Below are 13184 nucleotides of genomic sequence, written 5' to 3'. Positions count from 1 at the left end.
ATACGTGGGAGGCATGCCTGCTGGGGCTCTCTAAGAGGTCCAAACAGAACAAATTACAGGCACGGTTCTGGGACCTGGGGCTCATAACAGCTAAGCGGCTCATTACGAAGCGCTGGAAAAATAGCGCCCCCGAGGCCGGTAGACTGGCGTCACTCATTTGCTAACTGGGCTAGCGCGGAGAGCGTGGCACTACACAGGGAGGAGACAGCGGGGCTCCGCATGTACCCAATTGCCCAAGAGTGGGACACTACTCTGACCGCATACCATCAGGCCTGCCTCCAGTCAGGCGTTGCATGAATGTTTAGACGTGGTGGGGTGATAGCCCGGTCACCTTGGCATTCTGGAGCCTGGCTCCTTTCCCCTCCCCCCCGCCTCACCCCCCCCGGTCATCGGGGCTGTGCTCCACCCGAACCTGTCTGCTGCTTTCCCCCCCTGCTGCCACATTGCTACAACAACCTTCAATACACGACTATTCCCTCCCCCTACTAGCCACATCCGATGTTCCCCAGAATGTTAGCGATACTGACACAATGCTGTACATGCGAACACTAGTCTTATAGTTGTTGATGTGTTTTCCCCTCCCCTTTCTTTTCTTTTCTGTTTGCGGTTGGCGATGTTTCTGCTGTGATCATGATTTCTGCTTTTGCTTTTTTTAGTTCTATGTAATTATGTACTGCCATGATCACATGACTGTGGCCCCGCATCCCGCAATGTATTGCGGGAAGTTGCTCTGTCCAATGTACCATCTGTACTGCCCAGGGAGGACAGTCCGGAACAACTGATATTGACCATCATGGACACTTTTGCCCTCCTGCAGTGGCATACGCTGCAGGTACAACATTCTTATGTTATCCTAGATACCGTTAACTGTGGACTAATGCATCTTCCCTGGCTACTATTTACTTTCACTTGTACACATCCGAAATGCCGGATACGTTGCCGATTACGAAATGATGGCTGTTTATATGACATTGTATGATTGATTGGCTTAATGTACAATTTACTTTGTGAAATTAAATAAAATCTGAGGCCATGGGTCTCAAAAAAAAAACGGTGCATTACAGGAGGAAAAAGTTACGTGTGCAGGTTACAAAAGCGTAGAAAGTAAACCTAGAGGTATAGGAGGAAAAAGTGACGTGTGCAGGTAGCAAGAGGAATCAAACATAGCATTAAAAAAGTGAGCCAAACGGTGCATTACAGGAGGAAAAATTTACGTGTGCAGGTTACAAAAGTGTAGAAAGTAACCATAGAGGTATAGGAGGAAAAAGTGACGTGTGCAGGTAGCAAGAGGAAGCAAACGGAGCATTAAAAAAGTGAGCCAAACGTTGCATTACAGGAGGAAAAAGTTACGTGTGCAGGTTACAAAAGCATACAAAGTAAACATAGAGGTATAATACTACAATATATGGAGGAAGGCTCCGGGGGACCCACGGACAACGTCGGGGCGGGCGGGGGCCCTGAAGCCTAATTGCTCCCGGACCACGTCGGGATGGGCTGCTAGTATATATATATATATATATATATATATATATATATATATATATATATATACATATATATTCACTGAAAAAACCATAGGTTTCACCCATGTTATAGTTAAAAATTTGCATTTAAAAAACCTCAGAAATTCACTGAAAAAACCATAGGTTTCACGCATGTGATAGTTAGCTGGACATTTCACTCATACAAAACCATTGAAATTCCCCCGTTATAGTTAACTATAACTTGCGCGCCCGCAATGCACTGCTGATGACATCACATATTACATCACTCATGACATGGTCAGTGACATCACTCATGACATCACTCATGACATCTCAAATTACATCACTGATGACATCATTGATGACATCATTTAGTGAATGTGTGTCTTTCTGAAAAATAAATATGTTTTATATATGTATATCTAAAGGTCGATGGAAGAATAAATGTGTAAATAAGTGTCTAAATGGATGGTTTTTTTTGTAAAAATTATTGTAAAACTGACTTATTAAGTGTATCTTAGTGAATACATGTATTAGCGAGTAATGTTTAAATATGTAAATATCTGTATCAGTGTCTCATTTTGTGTATAAGTGGCTGCATGGGTTGGTGACTAGCTACATAAGTGTCGATATGGGTTATTAGTTGTTTTTTGGAGTATCAGTATGAGTGTCTGTATGGTTTGGTGGGGGGTAATACTTACCGCATAGATGCATGAATATGCGACTCACTGTTTTTATGTGTTTTGAAGACAACATGTGTGCAGGACTGTATGGTTGGATGACTGTGTGTATGAGTGAGGGAATCACTGTCTCAATAGTATCTTTATGAGTAACTACATCTGTTTTAAACTAGTATATGTGAGTATTGAAGTCTATAAGTGATGTTTATAAGTGAGTATATGTGAGAACGAGAGATTGTAAGAGTCCCTGTATAAATAAGTGTGTGTTTCTATAAGTGATTGTTTAAGAGAGTAAGTATGTGTACAATTCTGTAGAAGTAAGTGTAGTAGTGCCTATATAGAACTGTTAGTGAATGACTGGATGTGTATGTAGATTTTAGAATTACTGAATAGGTTGTTCTAATTGGAATTGGTATTTCCATTTTTTTTTTAAATGTTTGTTTCTATTTATGAATGTGTGTATCAAGGGTTATATTACGCTATTACGCTAAGAGGAGATCTGTCACTCTTTCACAAGGATGCTGTCATCAGTGATGTCATTTGAGATGTCATCAGTGATCTCATGAGTGATGTCACTGACCATGTCATGAGTGATGTAATATGTAATGTCATCAGCAGTGCATTGCATCTGCGTGAGTTATAGTTAGCTGATCTAACTATAACAAGGGAATTTATATGGTTTTGTATGAGAGAAATGTGCAGCTAACTATAACATGGGTGAAACCTATGTTTTTTTCAGTGAATTTCTAAGGTTTTTTAAATGCTAATTCCTATCTATAATGTGTGTGAAACCTATGTTTTTTTCAGTGAATTTCAAAGGTTTTGTAAATGATAATTTTGAAATATACTAATTATTCTATTTCATCCGTTTTATTGTAATTTCCTCAATTTGTTTTATAAATACTTATATTTATTTTATTTTTAAAGTTACATTTCATATTTTTAATGTAAAATAATAACAAAAGTAAATTCAAAAAGAATGCACTGCTAGTGTAACTACCTCGGTGAATTTGTGAGTGTTTGTTAGAGGCAGATTTACTACACGCTTGTTCCTCTTTTACACCACCGTTGCATCACTTTTCTGATGCAGCAGTGGTGCAAAAGATGCACCACAACATGTGGTATTTAGAATGTGACGTATCTGGGAGGTACGTCACATTGTAAATTCCTGTACCAGAAGGACACATTCCTACAAGGGGAGGCGTTCCTGCGCAGAAACACCTTTTAAAAGTGGCTGACTAAAATCTACAAGATTTCACTTTGTCACCTTTGCGCTCATGCTGTGTCAAAACCCTGCACTACCTTGAAGCAGGTGTAAGGATTGACACAGCAGTCTAAACATAGAGCCCCCAGACCATTGCTGGAGATATGTTTCACTTCCAACATAACTCAAGCAATGCACCACCTTTACAGCACAGATCCATCACATATATGTGCCATTTTTGCCCCATGCTACACCACATTGTAAATACGACGCATCCATGGTGGTGGTGTCACGGAGCACAATAACTGACTTATTCCTGGGGACATGCCAGTTATTGTTCATGTGCCCATTAGTGTTTTAATGTAGTGATAGGATTACTACACACGGATGAATGAGTCACTACAAAATTAAAACAACAGTAACAGAGTGTTTGCTGGAAGTGTAACAATACAAACTAGTAAATTGAACGTAAAAAACACAAATTTGCAAGTACATAGAAGACTGCATACATGGTCTATAAGGGTTTTGAAGAAGTCTATGCCCTAAGGCCTATTTTAATGCATGAGTACTTAGATAGTGAGTGGATGATTACAAGACTGCAAGGAAAGAACCTGATTGAATTTATAACAGCCTCAGTTGTACCACAGTATACAGATAAACCCATACTGCTGAATGGCTCACTACAATATTGAAACAGTAGTGTGAGAATGTTTGCTAGAAGTATTAGGATACACATTAAGGAATTGAACGTATAAAACATAAGTTTGCTCATTTACCACAGTACAATGAAAAAGAACATACTACTGACTCGCTCACTACAATACTAAAACAGCAGTGTCACAGTGTTTGCAGGAAGTCTAAGGATACAGACTGGGTAATTGAAGGCGTAAAACACAAGTTTGCAGCTGCATACAAGACTGCATGTATAGTCCATACAGATTTTAAGCAATCGATACCCTCAAACCCACTTTGCATATTTTAAATCAATACAAACATTTAAAGAATATATAACTAAATCTATAAGTGCTTCACTTTTAGTACAATAAATATAATTAGTAGATAGTGCTCAAACCTTTGTTATTTTTCAACAATAAATTTATTCTTGTAACATCTCCTAATTTAACAGACATTCCAATGCAACTTCATCAGATATATCATTCAGATCAATTTCCTCGTCAGCAGTTTCTGATTTAATTTGGACTAAAATTTCAACATAATTTAAAACTTCCAGAAAATCTTCATCGAAGCTTTCGTCTTCAAAATCACAATTCATGTCTACAGCACTAATTTCTCCTTCTTCACTCTCATTGCCTGTGATAGATATGATAAGTTCTTCAATTATACTCAAAGCAATATCCAAAATCTCCTGAGTATGAGGCTGTTCTCTTTCCATAAGTTTCCTTTATGTTCTTGCTCCTTGTATAAAAATATAAACAGTTCATTTTATCACTTTTCGTAATATGTAATACAAAACTACTATTTTCACCTATTTTGGCCTACAAAAAATACTGTATAAATACTATTATCTAATAACATTCTATTAGTAGAGTTTTAGCCCTTTGCAAAATTATACAACTATAATTACATAACATTCATTAACCAAGGCCTCTCAGTTTATTGTCTAATTTTGATGTTATTAATTTCCTCGTATTCTTCTACTAACTTTTCTTTATGCAGTTGCTCGTTATCTATTCTCTCAATCCTTCAATATCTTATGTTTTTCATTAATGTTCCTTCTTAATTCCAAAGTCTTCCTACTATTCCTCACTCAATCTGTTCTTTTCCCTTAAGACCTTCCTTAACACGAATGTTATTGTTTCTTGTTTTAAGTTAGAGAAAATACATCGACTGAGTACATTCAATATTGTCTATAATGTTAGGTAAGTTTACTTACTCACTAACTTGTCAAACAACGTTCTTTAACTCTCACAGAAATATTTCCACTTTCTCTTCACAAATGTCTAAGGAGCAATTGAATATGGGTCTGAACTCCGGAACGTCTTCGGTGAAGTACGCACTCATTAGTAAGCGCGCGTCTCACCAAGGATTCCCCACAACTCTGTGGTAAAAGACTAGATCACAACCGCGTCTTTCAACCATGGCCCGTGGAGGGACTTGCGATGGGGCAGGCATGGGGGGGCAGAGCAGGGGCAGTGTGAGGGGTGATAAACAACGGAATCTGGATGATTGCAGGTAAGTAAACAATTACAATAATAAAACGAATTTCGAGACATATTATCAACAAAACGCGATATCAACAAAAAGCGATACATTATCCCTGCTTTTATCAGCAGGAAAGTGGCGATAAAGCGGCGATAATCTATCTTGTTTTGTTGATAATATGGTCCGAAATGCATGCTAATGGCCTTGTGGTGACGATCACGCGTGGTTAAGACCGCGTTGTAATGGCTGTTTCCCCCAGGACTCTGCAGCAACCTGGTCTGGGCGTCGTGGATTTCAGGGCAGTAGGCGCAGGGCCACACAGCTCCTCATACAATATAGAAATCTTTGTGGGGTGATTGTTTTCATGGTTTGAGGGGTGTGATTGAGGCCCAAACATTTAATTTTGTAGGGGGGTAAGTTTGCATGGGAAAATGTTGCAAGAGGTTTATAAATGTGGTACACATTGTTTCGTATTATTTTGATTTCTTTTCTACGTTGTAGTCTATTCAGAGGAAATAGAAGTCATTAGTTTTCAATCCTAGTCTTGAATATCTTACTATACTATTTCAACATTATTTCTACTGTGGACTGTCATACACCCCTCCCCTCCCACAAAATAAAAGAAGTATGTAGTTTTTTAAAATTAACTTTTATTAAAACAATAACTAAACGAAACTTAATTATGACTATATTGCAAACAAGTAGAAAAATAAGTTTAATAACAAACAATATTATAAGCAAATTGGTAAATGGACTTCATAAGATGTCCGATTGGTAATCTGGAAAACGAAAAAGAAAATTAGAGTTTAGAATTATGTAGATGTGAGTAAATGAGTTGAAGCATTACAAGTCAAGGTAACTCTATGGTTTTACGTGTGCACTGTGCCTCATACATTTCACTTGTTATAATTCCACGTTCTAGTGGTGTCTATATGGAAGTGCCCACTGTGTTACTGACACAAAAGTGGCATAACGGGATTGTAAATATGTCCACTTATTTCTTTTTTTTTTGTTCAAAATGATTTTATTGAATTTTAGCAGAGAAAAAACACGATACATACAGAAAAATTACTAGTTAAATCATTAAATTACATGCAAGTGAATAAGAACAATCATAAATAAGCAGTCATAAAAAAAGTATAATGCAAAGTACAATCGTCAACCAAAGGATAACTAAAAACAGGAAGGGAAGGAAGGAAAGGGGGGGAAGAAGGGAAAGGGGAAATATACATTTCATAGCATAATAAATTAAATAAATAGAGTTACCAATAATAAGCTAAAAAAGAGTATAATAATTAATAAATAAAATAGTAACAATGAAAAAACATGAATCATAACTTTAAATATGAATCAATAGGAGACCAAAAAGATTGAAAATGCATAGAATTATGATGAACACCTTGTAATGATAATTGAGCACCTCTTCTTGTAAAGATAATCCAAGACCACCAAGCATGAACTGAGAGAGAAGTGGCATCCTTCCAACAAAAAGTAATTGATTTTTACGCAGCCGAAACCAAAAAATTAAATTACTTTGCTTCAGCATCTTCAAGAGGATGAATCAAAACAACTGATTTACAAATTAACAATTTATAAGAAAGCAGATAAGAAATAGGCAACATTTTCAATATTACATTCCAAACTTCAGACCAAAATTTCATAATAATAGAACAATCAAATAACATGTGACGTAAAGATCCAGGATGTAAATTACAATGCCAACATAGGTTAGAAGGTAATAATTTAGCTTGAAATAAACGTAGTGGAGTCCATAAAGAATTAAACATAATGTAAGCATTGGTTTGATAAAGTGAGACTGGTAACTATCCAGAAATACTATTAGTCCAAATTAATGACCACGAGTCAGTTGATAGGGAAATGGAAAGTTCAGTATTCCAAAAAGTGGAAATTATATCAACGTTGGAGCCTAATGAAAAGGTAAGTTTTTTATAAAATACAGAAACTGCTTTAGAAGATACAGAAACAGTATTGAGGTAAATTAAAACATCAGCTGAGGATATAGATGGAATACCAGTTGGGAAGTAATCTAAAATGGAATTACACAAAAATTGATATTTTAGCAAATCGGACTTTGGTAGAATGAATTTTATTTGGAGTTGAGCAAATGAAATAAATAAACCATCTAAGAAAACATCCTTAAGATAGAAAATGCCCTTGTCAATCCATGAAGACCAAAAAGAGACATTTCTATTTAATTTTATTAAAGAGTCCAAATCAGTAAAAATGAATCTTGATGATTTGATTATGGATGAGGAATGTACAACCTTAGAGGTATGAGACATAGTTAAGAAGGAGGGCAATGGAAAAGGTTTTACAAGGGAGTTTTCAATATGAAACCAGATAGTAGGATTAATAATAGGTGAAATATTAAACCACAACGAGCTTTGTTTTAAGATGAAAGCCTTATGGTATAGATAAAAATCCGGTAGGGCAAAACCAACTTGGCATTTAGGAATCTTCAATTTTTCATAAGCAATACGAGGAGGTTTATTATTCCAAAGAAATTTAGACAATAGTTTATCAATATCTTTATAAAATTTGAGTGGGAATTGAGTGGGTATCATTGCAAGAGAATAAAATATTTTCGGGGCAATATTCATTTTTATAGATTCCATTCTCCCCCACCAGGAAAGATGAAGGGAAGACCATTTGGAAGTTTTCTGTTTAACATAATCAAGTATAAAATCACAATTTAATTTCAAGGAAGCATGCAAGGATGATGAAAATAATATACCAATGTAATTCAACTTGCTTTTTTGCCAAACAATATCAGGTGAAGGTAACATATCGGGAGTGCAAAGCATATTTAAAGGGAAAAATTCACTTTTACTAACATTTAATTTATATCCTGATACAGCTGAATATTTGGAAATAATATCAAGCAAAAATGGTACAGACGAATTAGGATAACTAATAAATAATAACACATCATCAGCATATGCTAAAGTTTTAACAGTAACATCTTTGATGGTGATACCCTGAATATCCTCACACTTATGGATGGAATTAGGAAAAGGTTCTATTCCCAATAAAAATAAGAGAGGGGAGAGGGGGCATCCCTGATGTGTACCTCTAAAAAGGGAAAATTGGTTAGAAATGTGACCGTTAATAAACAATCAAGCAGTGGGAGCATACTATAAAGCCAAAACCATACGAATAAAAGAGGGTCCAAAATTAAAGGATAATAAAGTTTTAAATAAAAACTGCCAATTGATTTTATCAAAGGCTTTTTCTGCATCTAAAGCCATAACACCAGCAGGGACAAGGAGTGTGGAACTTTGTTCAATGACATGTAATAACGTTCTAGTATTGTTAGCAGAATATCTACTCTTCATAAAACCAGATTGGTCAGGGTGAATAATAGAATGGAGGACAGGAGCTAATCTAGAGGCAAGGATTTTAGCATATAATTTACAGTCTTGATTAATCAAAGAAATGGGACGGTAATTAGAGACAAGGGTAGGGTCTTTATCAGGTTTGGGAAGTACAACAATTAAGGCTTCTGAAAAAGAGCCCGAAATGGCACCTGAGGAACCAAAGTGAGAAAAATTTTGTACAAATGAGGTAATTGAAATTCTTTATAAAATTCAGCAGGGATGCCGTCAGGACCAGGAGATTTATTTTTTGGGAGGGATTTGATGGAATTCAGGATTTCATCAGTAGTAATTGGTAAGTCTAACCCAAGTCTCTCAGAAGGAGAAATATGAGGTAAATTAGAAGTATTTAAAAAAGCATCAATTATGGAACCATCACAAAGATCTGGTTTATTATATAAGGTAGAGTAAAAATGTAGAAATTCTTGAACAATATCATTATGGGAAAGTGCAACTTTACCTTGAGGGCCTTGAATGGAGGTAATTTGCGTTTTATCACTTTTGATACGCAAGTAATTGGCAAGGAGTTTTCCAGACCTATTGGAATTAAAGCGGAATCTAGCATTGGATTTAGAGAGCTGGATCCCAGCCCTAGTACTAAGGATAGTATTAAATTCATATCTAAGTTTTTGTAATTTAATTTTATATTGAGGATCACCGGAAGTAATAAATAAACGTTCAAACTGGGCTATTTGCTTCTCAAGAAGTTTGATGTTATTGCTATTTCTTATTCTCATGTGCCATAATAGAAATTGTGGAACCTCCAATATAAGCTTTAAACGCATCCCATTGATTAACAATAGAGGTAGAGTCTTCCGGATTGAATATAAAATAATCCTGAATCGCTTGTAACAGTTTGGGTTTGTGAGTGTCATTGAGGACAATGTCAGCATTCATACACCATCTGGATTGCTTAGCAAAAGAGGTCGAGACATTCAAAACAAAAGAAATCATGGCATGGTCTGAGAAATCAATAGTACCAATCGTAGGATTATTTGCAGATTGAATAAGAGTGGGGGAAAGTAAAAAATAATCAATTCTGGAATGAGAATTATGAGGGTTGGAGAAAAAAGAAAAATCTTTACCAGTGGGATAGTGTAGTCTCCAAATGTCGGCTAACTTGGTGGTATGAAGAAAAGTTTTAAAGGCATGGAAAATCTTGGATGGACGAAATCTAGAGGTATATAATCTATCTAGCAAGGGGTCAGCAATAACATTAAAATCCCCTCCAACAATCAAAGGAACTTTTCCCAACTTTAAAACTTCAGTAGTAACTGTAGCCCAAAATACAGGATCATCTGCTGTAGGGCCGTAAATATTAAACAAAAAGAAAATAGAGACATGAATTTTGACTTTAACTATAACGTATCTCCCTTCAGAATCTGAGATCTTATTAAGAATTTGACAATGCAGTCTTTTAGCAAAGAAAATAGCGACCCCATTTTTCTTACCTTTAGCAGGTGAGGAGACAATAGAATCTACCCATTTTTTATTCATGTACTGTAAGACTTTATCTTCAACTTGTGTTTCTTGAACAAAACAAATATCAGCTTTGCAACTACCTAGATAATCTAGAATTTTCGTACGTTATATTGGATGTCCCAAACCCTTTACATTAAGAGAAACAATTTTCATATTATGAATATTAGCCATTAAGACATAGAAAGAAGGAAAGAAAGGAATCAGGACAGGAAGAGGAAAGAAATAGCCAAGTTAAAGGAGTAACTCTATGTAGAACATATGGAAGGGAGAAACAAAAAAGAGAGAAGAATGAACAAACAAGAAACATGAATAGAAACAATGAAACGCACACCCGTTCCTCAAGCATGGCCAGTAACCGTTGAAGCCCATGAATAAAGATTATGCAAAGATGTGACAAGTGAAGTCAGAAGAGACCAACTCAAGTATTAGTATCCTGAGTATCCATGGATGGAGGAGCTTGCTGATCAAGGAACAGCCGAAGATCTTCCGGACGTTGAAAAGACTTGGAGACATTGTCTTTCCACACACGCATCGTAGACGGATCAAAAAGTCCATATTTGAAACCATGCTCCTCAGCTGAGGACGAAGGGAAGAAAACTCTCTACGAATAGCCACAGTTTCTTTAGCAAAATCCTGGTGAATAAAGATTTTGTTCCATTCACCAACAATGATGGAATTTCTCTCACAGCTTTTCAAGTGAGAACCAAATGATGATGACACAGTACCTTGAATATCATTTGCCTGGGCTTAGTATGTCGAGGATTCCGATTTGACGGGACTCATATTTTTCTGAGAATTTAATATTCAAAAGACCAGGTAGAAGAGATTCTAGATATAGTCGACAATTTGTCCCTTCAACGTCTTCAGGCAAATTAAAAATACGAAGATTATATTGCCTATTACGATTTTCCATGTCCAACAGTTGAGTAAGCATTGGAACAATTTTGGCCATTAAAGGTGTGAAAGCGTCCAGCTTATTTTTGTTATCCTGAATTTTAATGACATTATCTGAAACCTTCATTGAAATAGAAGCCATATCTTTACGGACATTTTTGACTTCTGAGGCAATAGTGTCAGTATTCAGACGCAATGCTTTAAGTTCCTCCAAAATTAGCGCAAGAGAAGGTTCTGAGGATTCTACCACCTTAGATTTGGTTGGAGGAGGAGAAACCTGCTGCTTCCTTTTATTTAAAAAATATTCAATAATACGTTGGAATAATAAAATGAAGAAAAACCACCTCAAAATGTGAGAGAAATGACGTAAATAGTGACAAAAACACCAAAAATCTCTTCAAAAGTACAGGTGCAGCAGCTAAATTGGACTGTAGGCATGGCTAGCCCCAAGCCAGGCTCTATCATAGATATTACTCCACCCCCAGGCACTCAAAGCTGGTAGTACCTGCAAGTGAAGCTGGAAGCAGGAACCATGGAGCCAGAAAAAGCACTTCCGCCGAAGGAATTAGTCCAAAAACCACTCCACAGGTAAGGAATAGCATGTGGAGGCAAGTGCCGCTATTTTCGCCGACCTTTTGACACGAAAATCGTCGTCAAAGGAAATTTCGGCCCGTATTATTCACGGAGCTCCGGTGGCGGCAGCCATCTTGGTTGACGCGCTCGCGCGTCTCCATGTCCACTTATTTCTAATGCAATGCTATGCTGTGCTTACCATTGTATAAACACTGCGGCAAAAGAATTCAGCCAGTGGAATTCACAACTTCAGTTGGGCTGTTCTTCTACTTGTGCAAGTGGACAGCAGTGTCTATAAGTTTAAGAGAGAAATAGAAATTATATCACAGAGAGTGAGAGAGTGAAAGAGAGAAAAAAGAACATTAAAACCATCTCGCAGAGTATGGAGTTTAGATTTTTTGTTGAAAAGTGAGGCGTAGATTTACAAGCTCCTTGCGTCACTTTACCCATGTTAAAGGTGACTCAAAAGTGGCGTAATAAGTTTGTGGATATGTTTGTCAGACTGTTGTAAGGTATATGTTGTCACTGCTTGAAGGTAATTATAGATTTTACAGAGACGCTGCTGTACACTACACACTCTGGGCCATATTATCAAGCCTGGGTGACAAAATTATCGCCACTTTATCGGCAGGAAAGTGCCGCTAAAGTGGCGATAATTGGTTTGATAATATCAACACTCAAAACCAGGAAGTGTTGGCGACCATCTTGTGCCTTGGAACCATGGAGCCAGAAAAAGCACTTCCGCCGAAGGAATTAGTCCAAAAACCACTCCACAGGTAAGGAATAGCATGTGGAGGCAAGTGCCGCTATTTTCGCCGACCTTTTGACACGAAAATCGTCGTCAAAGGAAATTTCGGCCCGTATTATTCACGGAGCTCCGGTGGCGGCAGCCATCTTGGTTGACGCGCTCGCGCGTCTCCATGTCCACTTATTTCTAATGCAATGCTATGCTGTGCTTACCATTGTATAAACACTGCGGCAAAAGAATTCAGCCAGTGGAATTCACAACTTCAGTTGGGCTGTTCTTCTACTTGTGCAAGTGGACAGCAGTGTCTATAAGTTTAAGAGAGAAATAGAAATTATATCACAGAGAGTGAGAGAGTGAAAGAGAGAAAAAAGAACATTAAAACCATCTCGCAGAGTATGGAGTTTAGATTTTTTGTTGAAAAGTGAGGCGTAGATTTACAAGCTCCTTGCGTCACTTTACCCATGTTAAAGGTGACTCAAAAGTGGCGTAATAAGTTTGTGGATATGTTTGTCAGACTGTTGTAAGGTATCTGTTGTCACTGCTCGAAGGTAATTATAGATT

This window comes from Lissotriton vulgaris, chromosome 5, assembly GCF_964263255.1.
Source record: "Lissotriton vulgaris chromosome 5, aLisVul1.2, whole genome shotgun sequence".
Lineage (NCBI taxonomy): Eukaryota > Metazoa > Chordata > Amphibia > Caudata > Salamandridae > Lissotriton > Lissotriton vulgaris.
This window is presented reverse-complemented; position numbering follows the sequence as displayed.